Below are 14,542 nucleotides of genomic sequence, written 5' to 3' on the forward strand. Positions count from 1 at the left end.
GTGACTTCCAGCTGATGAACTTAATCGTCTGAGTATTGAAAAAAAGCGTTTTCACGCCATTTCCCACTTTGAATGTGTCTTATATGAGTATAATGTCACTTAAGCTTTAAAGTACATTCCAGCAATTTAATATAGCATTTCCATGAAGTTGGAGGATCTTTGATAGACAGATTAAAAAAAAGAATGGTTGGAATTAAAGCAATAAAGGTCGAGCCATCCTGACTTTTAGCCCCTAGCAGTGTTCAAACTCCAACACACTGGAACCCAAATTTCCCATAATGCAAGCCCATGTAGTCTTTCATTACACATTTGTTGCCTGGTAAACGCTCATGTCTTTCTAATTTCACACCCGCAGTTTGTAGCCCAGGCTTTGTGTTATAAATTTGCAGTCTCCTAGCCAAGCCAAGATAAGATAAGCCTAATGACGCTTTCTGGTAAACCAATCTTAATGTTTAAAATACGTGGAGTGCCCCTTATTTCTGACCTTTATTTCACCAAGAAATTTACATTACATCCTGCTCAGTTATGTAACACAAAACACAGTACAGATAGAGGAATTCAAAACACAACATTTGATGCTTTACAATAAAAGTATTTGCATTTTTCAGCATATGCAGCATTTTGGGAATTTATAATATTCATAATCTGACATTTAAAAGCATTCTGCATGAGAAATGTTAATAACTGTACACTTTAAAACTTGCTTGCTTTACCTTGCTTGAGCTTGCTTAGTATACGTCAGCCTAAAGTAGAAATTGAATCTTGTTCCACGAAATTCAATTTTTATATTCTGGGAAAGAAGAAAAGGTGTCTGAGGTGGGTCCAGCTGGTTTATCTCCACTAGCCCAGTCCATATCATTAACAGTCACTTCTGAAGTCCATATTCCAATGTGTTTACTGGGTTTAACTTTTATGACCTGCTTAACCCACCACGCTACACAAATACATATGATGTAATCAGCCTTCCTGCTGCCAACATAAACATTTAATCAGCCTCTCCCATCCAGAGAAGAGAGATGAAGATCTGCTGGGTCAAGGTTAGCACCAGTTCAGGAGGATTCAGTCCCCTTTCTCCTTTGATAACATTCACATACATACAAGGTTTTATTTTATTTTTTTTAATACAGAGTTTGATTTGATTTAAAGAATATTTTTGGCTCATTTATACACATTATCATTATTTGTCCCAACACAAACTGATTAGGACAGCAGCATGTTTGTTTTCAAGCTTCTAGTTCTGTAAGATTCTTGGTCCATCTGGTGTGCACTGCTCTTTTGAGGTATATCCACAGACTTTCTATGATGTTTAGGTCAGGGCACTGTGAGGGCCATGGCATTAACTTTCAGCTCCTCCTCTTGAGGTAGTACATTATGGAATTTGAGGTGTGTTTAGGATCATTATGCTGTTGTAGAATGCTCCTCTTTTCATCTTCAGCTTTTTTTACAAATGATGTGATGTTTTCTTCCAGAATTTTCTGGTATTTACTTAAATCCGTTCTTCCCTCTACCAGTGAAATGTTCCCCGTGCCAATGGTTGCAACACAAGCCCAAACAGACACAACCTGTTTACTTACATTGAACCAAAACCATTGTTCCTGAACCTTAACCAAAGAGCTGTTGTTGCCTAAACCACAGATGGGACTCTGGATTTGGATCCACGTCTCTGGTGTCACAGTCCTGAGCCTTGTACGTATCTATCCACCCCAAGCACCTTGGAGCGACTCTTCTATAGTTCAGTAATCTAGCGTTTCAATCATACTTTCATTTAAAAAAAGTAGCCTCTGAACATAATTCTGGCAGCAATTACGTTTATCACTGCACCTGGGAAAACAATGTAGTACTATATAAGCGTAATTTGTAAGAGACAGCGTTGCCATGTATCCTGTCACCTCCAAGTTTCCATCAAGCATGTTTGTTTTCAAGCTTCTAGTTCTGTAAGATTCTTGGTCCATCTGGTGTGCACTGCTCTTTTGAGGTATATCCACAGACTTTCTATGATGTTTAGGTCAGGGAACTGTGAGGGCCATGGCATTAACTTTCAGCTCCTCCTCTTGAGGTAGTACATTATGGAATTTGAGGTGTGTTTAGGATCATTATGCTGTTGTAGAATGCTCCTCTTTTCATCTTCAGCTTTTTTTACAAATGATGTGATGTTTTCTTCCAGAATTTTCTGGTATTTACTTAAATCCGTTCTTCCCTCTACCAGTGAAATGTTCCCCGTGCCAATGGTTGCAACACAAGCCCAAAGCATGATCGATCCCACCCCTGTGCTTAACAGTCTGAGAGGTGTTCTTTGGTGTTCCTCTGCAAACTCAGACACTGATTTTTGTGGTGAGGACGCAGGAAAGGTTTTCTTCTGATGTCTCTTCCATGAAGGTCTTATACCTCAACTTGACCTCCACCATTCCTCTTAACTGCAATTTTCTTAATTACATTACGAGCTGAAGAAATGGCGACCTGAAAATGCTTTGCTATCTTCTAACCTTCTCCTGCTTTGTGGGCAATTATTTTAATTTCCAGAGTGATAGACAGCTGCTTAGAGGAGTCCATGGCTGTTAATTGTTGGGACAAGGTTTGAGATTTGAAATTTGCATCACTTGACCTCTCCTAATGCTGATTGTTAACAAGCCATAGCCTTTAATTAAGGTCTGAGACCTTGGTAAAAGTGATCTGAGGGCTCAAATCTCTTTGAGTTGCCCAAACATTTGTATGGTGCTCCTTTCCTTTTTTTCAGCCTAAACTTGTACAAAACAAAAAAAATACACTAACCCTGCTTAAAATGTTGAAAAGAATGTTTTTTCTTTAACTTTATGTCTTTTAGGAACAGTTCATCCTCTACTCAGTTAACTATTCACATAAACAGAAATTTGGACAAGGGGTACCCAGACTTTTTAATGCCACTCTATATATGATTATGTATTTAGGCTATATGTGTAGGTGTCTGTATGTGTAAATGCCAGCAAGTCGTACTACTGTTTTGTAAGGTTAACCACATATTGTAACTCAGTCTGTAAATGTGTTTTATGTCTTATTTTAAAGGCCCTTCTAGGGACAGGTATTGGAAATTAGCAGTAACTATAAGTGCTATGATGCATTGCATTGGATAATTGTTGTGCAGTTCACTTTGTATGCTGCATCTGTATGTATCAAATAAACATTAAATAAATCAAATAAATCAATAAGAATTCTGCTTTAAACATTAAAATAAATAAAATAAAGGACAAATTTATTAACCATACATTTTTTAGGAACTTCCATGGATTTGTGGGCATTAATGGGCACTACAGTGCCCATTATACACCCATTATATATTTCTGTAAAATGTGCTGGCCTTAAATCTTCACTTGCATTATATATTAAAGCTGCACAACAAAAAAATGCTCATGTAAAAAATTGGTCAAATGACCTTGTGCAATGTGTCAGTCATAGTGACAAACCAACACAGAATTATTATCTACTCTGCAGTTCTGCTTAGCTCTACAGAGATTCTTTCAGCTCCCTTTCTCGGGTTTAGGAGGAGAAGCAGGCAGCTGTTTTAAGTGAAAAAAGTCCACTACCTGCTCAGCACCAAAGACAGACACAGTTAGCAACTAGCTGGTGAATATAGTGGAGCATTTAGTAGCTAAAGAGCCAGACATTTTTCTCTGAAGTTGGTGAAGACAAAACAGAGCTAAAAACAGAGAGAATATTGGATTTACAGTATATCCATATATGTATGTATATGTCAGTAGTCTAGTGGTTAATGATTTGGACTGGTATCATTCTTTAAGTGGAATATTATTATCAAATTTTCTGTCATATCAGTCTACTTACATGTTGGGTAAGAATTTAAGTGTTACATTCTCTTGGGTTAGGCCATAATAGGTATGGATATATTTTGTTTGCCTGTGTTTAGTTTTTGTTTAAGCAAGACACATAAGGAGAAATCTAATATAAGCAGAACAATGCCAGTACCATTAATTAATTTCTGCTTGATTGTGATCCCCATAATTATTTGGCTTAATTTTGTTGTATCTCTGACTTCCAAACCTAGTCACTTGATTTGTATCAATTTTCTGTTTAAAAAAGATACATTAGAAGAAAAGAAATGACCTCCTTATTTCATAGTGACAGACTTTGGCTCAATTTTGTCATTAAAATCAATTTCTTTTTTTATAATGCATACAATCCACATACATTTGGCTGGTCAAGTTTAGTCTAATGATTCCTGCTGAGACCTACAGACTTGCAGAGGACACATTACGATGATGAAGTTCTTCAGAGAATAATGACAAGAGGGGACACAAAAACTGTTTTAGGGGTTTATAGCCCTGACTGGGTTTTGTAATGTTTGGAAGGCTGAGGATTTTTACAATGCATATTGTAATATAACCTTAGCACAAATTTCTTTCTTCTTAAAGCACACAATATTGTAAAATCTTAATAAAAATTTAATGAGTAGGAGTTTAACCCCATCATGAAATTATTATTTGACGGGTCATAAGCCCATGAAGGCTCATTCAGGCTCATACACAATGTACTGTACCCAGTGTTTGCGATCAATGTCCTTATAGCAATGACCTTCAGACTGAACAGCTCGTCTCCTTTGTGTCAAAACAAAGTATTTGTACCAAGTGTGTGGGTTCAAAAAGGGACGGCTCGTTAAGCCCTGTTAGTCAATACTTTTGGTTTCTTGATTGCCTTAGGTCGATGAAGCTTTGGGTCCAAATTGCTGGGACCCCGTTATACTTGCCTGCAAGTCTAGTTGTTGTCGTTATCATTATTGTTATTGCTATTATTATGCTACGTCCTCCTTTGCTTTCCTCTTAACATCCAGTCACATAACTGTTTGACATTAGACTCTGGAAAAAGGATATTTTAAAATAAAAACTGATGGAATGAAATAAAACAACCAGCAATAGATATTTTTTTATTTATTTTGAAAAAAAGCAGGATGAAATAAAATTCTTTATAGAAAATTTAATTCAAAAAATGTCTTGGATCATTTAACAAGTTTATGATTATATTACACATTTTGTTTTTATATGATTATTTCTTTGTCTTATTTATTTGATAATAAACGCTTCTTGTCTACATAGAAGACAGAGAGAAATCTGCCAAAATAAAAAAGACAAATCTTTTCTTGAATGCATTCAGCGACAAAACGTGTTTATTGTATATATAGGTTTTCCTGCTCCTGCCCATTACCTGCGCACATGCATTGCATTATCTGTTCAGCATCCCATTATACTCTATATAGTGTATCTGTCCTCTTGTGTAGTCAACATCCAATGATTCTTCAGTTCCACGTTATTCAGTTCACTTATAGATCATGACTGTAATTTTGATTGATTCCTAAAATGTAACATATCACACAGAGAATCAGCAAATCACATTTCTTATGCAAAGATCTCACTATTTTCAATGTGTCCATTGCTGTGGAGAAGTTTGAGCGTGTGTTCATGGTCTGCAGGGTCCTGTGCACATAAAGGTTTGATGATTGTCCACTGACCACTACAAAACCAAATTAAAATTTACAGCCCTGCTGTTTTTATATGTTGGCTTCTCATGATACCATGTTGATTAATATTTAAACTGAGGGGTGCATTAACCTTAATAAATCTACAAGTTACTGTTCTGCGGCAGCTTGGTCATAAGATGACTGAACGGCCAGTCAAATCAAGAAGGTGGACCCCGTGCAGGGGCTAGTCTAATTGTACTTATAAAAGAGCACATGTGTGGTTTTCTTTATGGCCTCAGGCCACTACAGAAAGCTTTTTAAAATGCTAATAAAAAAATTCCTGTGTTGTGGCTTTGCACTGTAATTGCATAAGTGTAGTCAGACCAAGAGATGTCCCCTTGACTGTCAGCCACATCTTAGGACGCCCTGTGCCTGCAAAGGTTTATGAAGACAGCTTGATGGGCAAAAATCACTACGTAATGACTGTATGTGCTACAAGTCCTTGTAATTACAATGTGGCTCGGTGAGCCCAGCTGGCTTTGTGATTCTCCAAGCTGAAAAACAGACTTTGAAAATGATCCTCAAAATGAAATGTACATGTCTTGCTATCATTGGATTCTTTCAAATTAAAGGTGATTTTTCCTGTTGTTATAACAGCTGTGATAGAGATTGGAGTTGAAGATGTACTCAGGAATGAGTTTACCATCACCTTGTTGCATTTCATCATCGCAGTTAGATGCGTCAGTCTCACTGCATTCATTTGCTCCTCACTGACCTCTTTCATTTTTGCTGTGTCCCATGGCTTCATTGGTCTACGTGTGCCCTGCTTCTGAAAAATTCTATAAGATGTTGCTTACTTCTGTGGGCCATGGTTTGAATGTCACAGCACTAAAAAGATGCATTTTTACCTTTGTTCCAGACCGACCTTTCATATCCCAGGGAGCTTGTAAGTGAATTGTTATTACTGTTTTCAGACTGTGACTGTAATTGATGTGGTTTATTTTTTCATGTATTTTAGTTGATTATGTGGTAAACTGTTGATTTATGATGAAGATGAAGACGTTGAAGATGATGAAGAATTTAAAGCCTTGCTAGCAGCCCCGTGAGGCTGTACTTAGGCACAGTGGTGCTTTGAGGTGAATACAAACATCTTCATGCCAATAGGCTCACAATAACAATGTCAGCATGTGGATGTTTAGCAGGTAATGTTTTCCATGGTTGCCTTCTGTATTTAGCATGTTAGTCCCCCGGAATCAGTTTTAATAATCAAATAATACTGAATAAATCAAATATGTGTGAAGTTTTTAATCATTATTTTATTTTGGCCATATATTCGGAGAACAGCAGTCCACCACTGCTGTGCTGCACTCTTTTTATGGACTAATCTAAAGCAATTGATTCTGTTGATCATCATATTTTACTAGAAAAACTATCCTCGATAGGACAAGATGAACAGACTATTAAAATATTTTATGACTCTCTCTGACAGAACACTTTCAAATCATGTGCTCTTAAAGTAAGTATAGGTGTCCCACAAAGGTCAATTCTTGATCCTCATTTATTCTATGTATACATAAACAATATAATCTCTGTCACTTCTTATTGTAATCCTCATTTTTATGCTAATAAAACTATTTTATAAACCACAGGCTCACCTCTTAATCTGGCAGATATATTTCAGATATCTCTTATCAAACATGAAATTGTTTTAAATTTTGACAAGACCTAAATGAATGCTATTCTCAAGGACATAGCCTACTTTCCCCATCCATACTCCTCAGGGTTCTCAAATTGAAATTGTTGAGTGTTTTACTTGCGAATCTGGCTAAACACTAGATTCACTTTCAAGACCCATGTGGATCACGTGACAAGCAAACTGAAGGTCGATATTGGCTTTTTGTACAGAAACAAATCTTGCTTCTCTTTTACTAGTCGATAGACCATTGTGGAATCTACAATCCTGTTTGCTCTTGACTATTTTGATTTTGTGTATATGCATGCTTCTCCTCCACCTCACAGCCTCTTGACTCCGTGCATCACAGTAAATTGCACTTTATCAAAGAAGATAAACGCTTTAATCACCATTGAATCTTATATGAAAAAGGTGTATTTGGGGGGGGGGGGTCCTTAACTGACAGAAGGGAATTGCTTTGTGTGGTATTTATCTATAAGGTTCCCCTGCATGAACTGCCTCATTACCTCTTCTCTCTGTTGTCACTTAAACAGAATACTTAAAATGTCAGGTCACAGGATATTTTAACATTAGCTGTAACCCGTGTTCAAACTGAGCTTGGGAGAACTGGGTTCAAGTACTATGGAATGAGCTGCAGAAAACCTTGAATCTGAAATTTCTAAACAGATCACAATATCAGTGAGACTACCTGTTTAAATGAAAGATCAAATTAAAAAAATTACACCAAGGCAGGCCAGCACCTTGTATGGCAGCTCTAGCGGCACAAGTGTATGTGTTTGTGTGTGTCTATGTGTGTGTTTTTGTGTTTGGTCAATGGGTCTTGTCTGTTACGGTTTAAAAGCTCCATATAAAGTCAATTTAACAATAGAAGAAAACACAGTACAGATGAGGCTGATGGGAATGTCATTGAACATGCATGTACTTGTTCATGAACCAAAGAAGCTGAAAACTGAGCTAAGTAAAAGGTGAAATGATTTATTAGGATTCATCTTGTGGGGGACATGAATTGTTGAGACAAACAGAACCAAAAAAATACAACATGCTGTCCCAGTAGAGGAAAAGTCAGGGGATCACCAAAGTCATTTGGGTACAATGCTTTATGTATGTCATACTGGGACTGACGTGAATGTCTGTACAACATTTCAACCAGCATTACCATCTTTAGAGCCATGCTGCTACCATGGCTAAAGAGTGTGCTTGATCTTGTCTGATCTCTGAAAATCAGTGGGATTGGACCTGGCGTTTTGGATGGGTATAAACTGGGAAAAAAGGTGCAAAAAACATGCTTTTATATACGAGTGTTTAAAAAACAAAAAATACAAATTTGACAGAACAGTCTATTATCTTGTCTATATAGTTCTGGAACTTTCAACTGTATCTCACAGGCCTCACGACCAGCTGTCAGGTGCCATGTGTACCTCTCACACTACTTGTGCATGTTGGCTAACAAAGGTTGACAGTTCATTCTTGACCAAGGAAACAGCAGTTATACTCCTCTTCTGGGGATTTTCACCATATCTCACGGTCTTGATCAGCAGATGTAGCTCTCACAGTAGTCCTAGAGGATAAGCCATGTCACCCACAGTTCACACTTAACAAACTACATTGGCTGATGAAGAACATTATGCAATACAGTAAAAAGCTCCAAAACAAATGTGGACCTTGAGTTAAGACTGTTTCCCCAAAGCCGCCAGGAATCAAAACTAGTGATTAAACAAAGGTCATGCAGCATGTTAATCAGTGAGCTTTGGATGTGTTGGTTTCAAACTTTGGATAGAGCCATATTAGCTGTTTTCCCTCGAGTCCAGTCTTTATGCTAAACTAGGCTACCCACATCCTAACTCCAGGTCCCGGATCTTAACACACAAACATGATACTGCATTTTCATGGACATAAAATGAGCAGTGATCCATAAGAAAGCAAATAAGAGCAGAAATAAGTCTGAAAATAAAATGAAAGAAAGCATCTTTGATACTGTCCTTAGCAGGTAAAAGCAGGGTTGAACTATTACTTCAAAATGCAACTTCAAACGTTTGTTATTCCTACCCTGATTTTGTTTATGTGATTCAGTTAAGGTTAAGTATGTCTGTGTGTATTTTTTCACCCAGACAGGATTTGTCTGTTTGTAATTATCCACCCTCAGTGTGTGAGACAGAGAAAGAGAAGGTACACAGGAGTAAAATATGTCTTCATTCCTGCTTCTCCACCCCTCACTGATTACCCTCCTTTGAGGCAAAGTGTTTTAAGGTCAAGGCCATTTAGCTCCTCCTCAATTAATACATCTCTGAGAGCCATTCATGGGTGGTTAACACACAGGAGTACAGTGCATCTCTAGTGTTGCTGGACTACCTCTATCTGATAATCCACCTGACACAGGTCTGTCACTTATTTTCCATACTTTGAGAAATTATACTCTAAGCCATTGAATGATATCAGTCTAGTGTATTTGACAGTATATAAGTGCTATAACTTATACACGAGGCTAGCACTAGCTCAGTGCAGGAAAACGTGTGAAAATGGGGTATTTTGCAAAAAGCACTATGCATTTCACTTTGCAGTTTAGGTGGCATTGATAGAGAATTTCAATATTTTTTTCAAGCGGCTTTATGAAAAGACAGTACCCATGACAAGAGTGATTTGAAGACTTGTGTGAGAGTTGTTGGCTAATTTGGAGAAAATATTTGCCTGCTTTTGTGACAATTTACAATCTGTATCTGTATCTGCGCTATAATCTGTGCTGTGTCCATACTTGTTCTTTGCAGCTTCGCTCATCTGTTTTGGGTTAAAATACTGTACTTTTAATGTCGAAGTACTCTTTGCACTTTGAATCATTCTCAGGGACGTTCTGACAGTTGTATCGTACAATTGTATTTTTAAAAGCAGTCATTTTTAGAACAAGGACAGTGTTTTAGACTCCCCATAAGGACTGCATTAGTAATGGTAACAATTGTTAACAATAAAAACAACTACATAAACAGTATAAGCACTCTATGACAGACTATCGGAGACATGCTCATAATTTAACATTACAGGAAACACAAGACAGATATACTACTTTTAATCCGTGTTGTATCTGTTATCATATCACTATATGTTCAAATGCATGAACTATCTTGGAAAGAGATATCTGCTAGTCACTGCTAATTGTTATATGTACATACATATATACATACATATATATATACACAAACACACACACACACACACACACACACACATGTATGTATATACACACACATGGATCTAAAATGTGGAAGCAGTTAGGGACTGAATATAATACTGTCCTCTTCTCTGGGCTCAGCATGGAGAGTGGATGTGTAATGGATGATGCTGTTACTCCGGTTGGATGGGGGAGGCTTTTATATTGTAGGAAACACAGAATTACTGCAATCTGTCTTGAGCTTTGAGAAATAGGGGAAATGTCCCAAGGTCACTGGAAGGATCACAGCCCTGGAGGCAAAACACCACTAATAAATTGAAGAGCCCTGTTTTTTCAAAGTGGACATGTGTCCACACCATCTTCTATATCCATTAGAGATTGTGGAGAATGAGGAGCAACTATCATATCATTTGTCTTTGATTGGACCACCATGACCACTGCATAATAAATAATTGAAAACTTTGATTCTGAGGCTACAGGTTTCCACGCTGTCATTTCAATCATAAACAAGGTTCAGTTAGGTTAGTCACACAAGGTTGGATTATGTAGAATTGTGTGGCATCTTACCAGGTGTAGCTGTATTCTGTTTCAAGTATATATAACGATATATAATATACATAAGTTTCTTGATATTGCATATTTGACTAGAAACATCGTTCTTTTCTATACTTGAACAAACTGGTAGTGTTTATTCACTAACACTTAAGAACAAAACCCTTTTCCAAAGCATTTAACAACTGGCAGGTACAGTATCTTGAACCCACTTGACCCAGAATTTTACATTTGTGTCTTTTGTGTACATGACAGTAGGTAAAATCGAGCAGATGTTATGCACATTTTGTATGTGACATTTTGTATATGATAAAAATAACTCAAGTTAAAGGGTTGATTCAAGCACATTTTAACAAATCTTATTTTTATGCTTATCCCTAAACATATAAACGATGTTTTAGTCTTTTTGTTTTGAGTCTGAGTTTTGTCTCTGAGATTTTTCGTGCCACTAAGATACAACAGAGGTGAATGAAATTCTGTTTGTGGTGTGGTTAAAATAGTTCTGTTAACAATTCTAACACCAAGGTCTTTTAATTTTTATAAATGTCATTGTTCAATGCTGTGAGCACCAAAAATGAGTGTTGGTTTGTTATGCAGATACTTATTCTACTTAATGTGCCGGGTCTTTACACACCTCCAGCAGAAAACCTGAGTAAAGGACATATCAAAATGAACGAAGAGTCACAATTTCTACTATTATCTATTGATTAAAACACTTTTGACAAACTTAGCAGCTGTTTTTTTTTTTTAAACCCATTTAATTGGAAACTGCAGATTGCCCTCATGATTCTCCCGAGCTAAATGCTGAAATAATGGTCATTGCCCCTTTTTTGCTTATTACTTCAAACAAGTTTTTTTTGTTTTTTGTTTTTTTTTTAGGCATAGTACAGTTGGTTTAAGGGTAAGTAAATTTAGAAGTCTGGACATTTTAAAATGGTAGGTGCCTCAGTTCGCTGCATCTCAGAGACTAATGAAAGTCAGTCAGTGCTTGACACATGTTAGGTTAAGAAAATGTTTGGTCATAGTTGCCCGTCCTATTGAGACTGGGGTCCTGTTGATGGAACGGACCAACAAAATGTGTAAGCATTAGCTAGTGTTAATCAATAATAATTAGCATCATGTGCAGGCTGAAAATAAGATATGATTGTAAACTTAATGTGACTATGTTACTGTTTTGCATTTTTACAGCCTGGATGGATGCAAATATACCTGGAAACTGTCATTAATTAAGGAATTTATAGCTATTGCTAACTTGATACAGAGAACCCAGGGCTCTACAGTTCATTACATTACTTTTTCTTAAATCTCCACTACCTCCTTTCTTTCTGAACAACTATTGGATGAATTGCTATCAAATTCATGTCATGTCACATGACTAACCATTGTGTATATAACGACTACGCAGCCAGTCCGCATCGCACTCAGTATTTACTTGCTTTTACGGCTTCATAGTAGTCTTGCTTTTTCAGTTATATTGCCAGACTTTCCAAATGTTACAGGGCTAGTTCAGAAAACCCAAGCGCAGAACACAGAGACCAGGAATCAGAGCAAGGGATAATTTATTAACAAACTGATATTATTTGTTGAGAATGGGCACCAGAGTCTTTTTTGGCGACAGGAGACTAGAGGCTGGGGGAAGAGGAACCAGGGGAAAGGTAGAGGCTGGCAGCCGAAATCTGAGGCTGAGACAAGAGTATGGGAACTGAGCAGGGAAAGGCAGGGAAAATAGCAAAGGGAATCCAGGCGGAGAGAGTCCAGAGAGTCGGAGAGGGCTGACCTGATCCACTGCAGTTTCCAGGCACAGTAGCAAAGGAACGGCAGCAAGAGTCAGGCTGGGGAATACCGTAGGCAGAGGGAGACAAAAAATTAGCAAAGGCTCAAAGAAGCAAAGAGGTTCAAAAAGGCTATGCGACTAACTATTGAGCTGAGTCTACAATCTGGTGGTGTGGTGGAGTTGAAGCCCAGTATTTAAAGCAGAGAAGACTGGAGATGATTAGCAGCTTGCCGCCTGACACCTGTGCACCTGTGCACCCACTCCTGTAATCACAGCACAACACAGACAGACAGACAGCGAGAGGGCGAAAGAGAAGCTCCTGGCTAGGAGGGAAAGGGGCCAGAAGCAGAGGGCATGACACCTGACCACCAGCAAAATGATCCAGGTAACATTTTAGAGCTGTCACTAACTGTGGGATCTGAAATGATTACACTCATGTAAACTAACTACATCTGACAATAGAGGAGTGCTGCCTTTGCCTCCTTTCTCCTATGAGTCTACTGTCTTATCTATATAAGGTGCCTGTATGTAACAATTGTGTTAATGAGGCTGTAATAAAATATAATAGCATATTATAGTATACAATATTATATATTACCACCTTCCCCTGCTCTGCTCCCGATGCCTGCACTGGTGGACAGTGGACGAACGAAGAATCCAGTACCTTTTTCACCCAGCCCCCAGTAATCAAAGAAAAAAGCAGAGAGGTATGTGAGACAGTGAATACGCTAAATAGCCAAGTGACTGTTACCTGATGCTATATTGGATGTCCGCTGTATTATATGATTCAAAGCGAATCATTTTTTAATCGTTATACACATTTGTAGTTACCCTGTACAATCTTGTTTGTAATAGTGACGTTACAGTATACCAGGGTCTAATTTCACGGTAATCTGCATATGAAGGGTTGCTGTTGTATTTACACGGAAAATGTGAATGAATCATTGTGTTTTTTCTGTCTCTATTATCCTGTGTTCTGTTTTTGAAAGTTCTCCTCATGTCCTTGTTCATCTGGTGAGGGATACCTGCCAGAGCTGATTTGCACACCAGAGGACAATGATGGTGATGACTGGTGCAAAAAAGCTCACATCGCACCAACATCAGTTATGCTTCTGAAGCAGAAAAACTTGGAGTGGACTATACAGTACATATTAATGTCTGTTTTCTACTGATCTTTGTGACAGTCTGTCTGATTACAGAATTTATAATGTGTGATTTGCTGTTAATTTCCTTGAATGACATTGCAAACAGAAGTCGCAGGGGAAAATATATCATTCAAGTGGAGCAGACCACTATGTTTTGTAATTATTAACACCATGAGCACACAACTCTCTCAGATCAAATTTGTATATCACTTAAATTGTGTGATTGCTATCTATACTTTCATTATTTTTCTTCTGTATATTGTTTGGCCCACCACTAGTCCTACACACTGAGAAGTGAACAAGCTGAAATGTTAAGCATGCTTAAGACATAGGTGCTATTACTTTTAGTGCAGATTTCTGTAATGGTGGGTTTTATATGATTTTTTTTTAAAAATGGTTTTCTATGGAATAAGTGAAAAATGATGAAGGTTATAAGAGTGAAACTTGGTAAACAGCTTCCTCATACTTCAGTGCTTCACAAACTTAAAAAATGTAGTGATAGCACCACCATGTGGTGACAAATGAGCTAACAATCGCAAAATATTTTGGCTAATTTTTCAGTAAAACGTTAGGCGGGAAGAAAAAGCAAACTTGGTACATACCATGTTTGGATGACCTCGAACACTGTCCATATGGGCATCATGAAAATATGCATTTTCACATTATTTTGGACCATTATCAATTCAATATTTATTTAAAAAAAAAAAAAATTTCACAGTACAATCAGACATTAACAAGAAGAAAAGTGAAACAAATGTTCACTGATGAAGTGATCGCT

The 14,542-nt window shown here is 37.5% G+C and overlaps 1 long non-coding RNA gene across 1 annotated transcript; it reads left to right on the forward strand.

Annotated features, from left to right (window-relative positions):
* Window positions 1-9,423: 9,423 nt before the first annotated feature.
* On the forward strand, window positions 9,424-13,867 carry LOC120796863. The gene is made up of 4 exons (XR_005708431.1): window positions 9,424-9,509; window positions 12,895-13,004; window positions 13,261-13,326; window positions 13,609-13,867. It is a non-coding gene; the product is annotated as an uncharacterized LOC120796863 (long non-coding RNA).
* Window positions 13,868-14,542: the final 675 nt, after the last annotated feature.

Source organism: Xiphias gladius, chromosome 11, assembly GCF_016859285.1.
Source record: "Xiphias gladius isolate SHS-SW01 ecotype Sanya breed wild chromosome 11, ASM1685928v1, whole genome shotgun sequence".
Classification (NCBI taxonomy): domain Eukaryota; kingdom Metazoa; phylum Chordata; class Actinopteri; order Istiophoriformes; family Xiphiidae; genus Xiphias; species Xiphias gladius.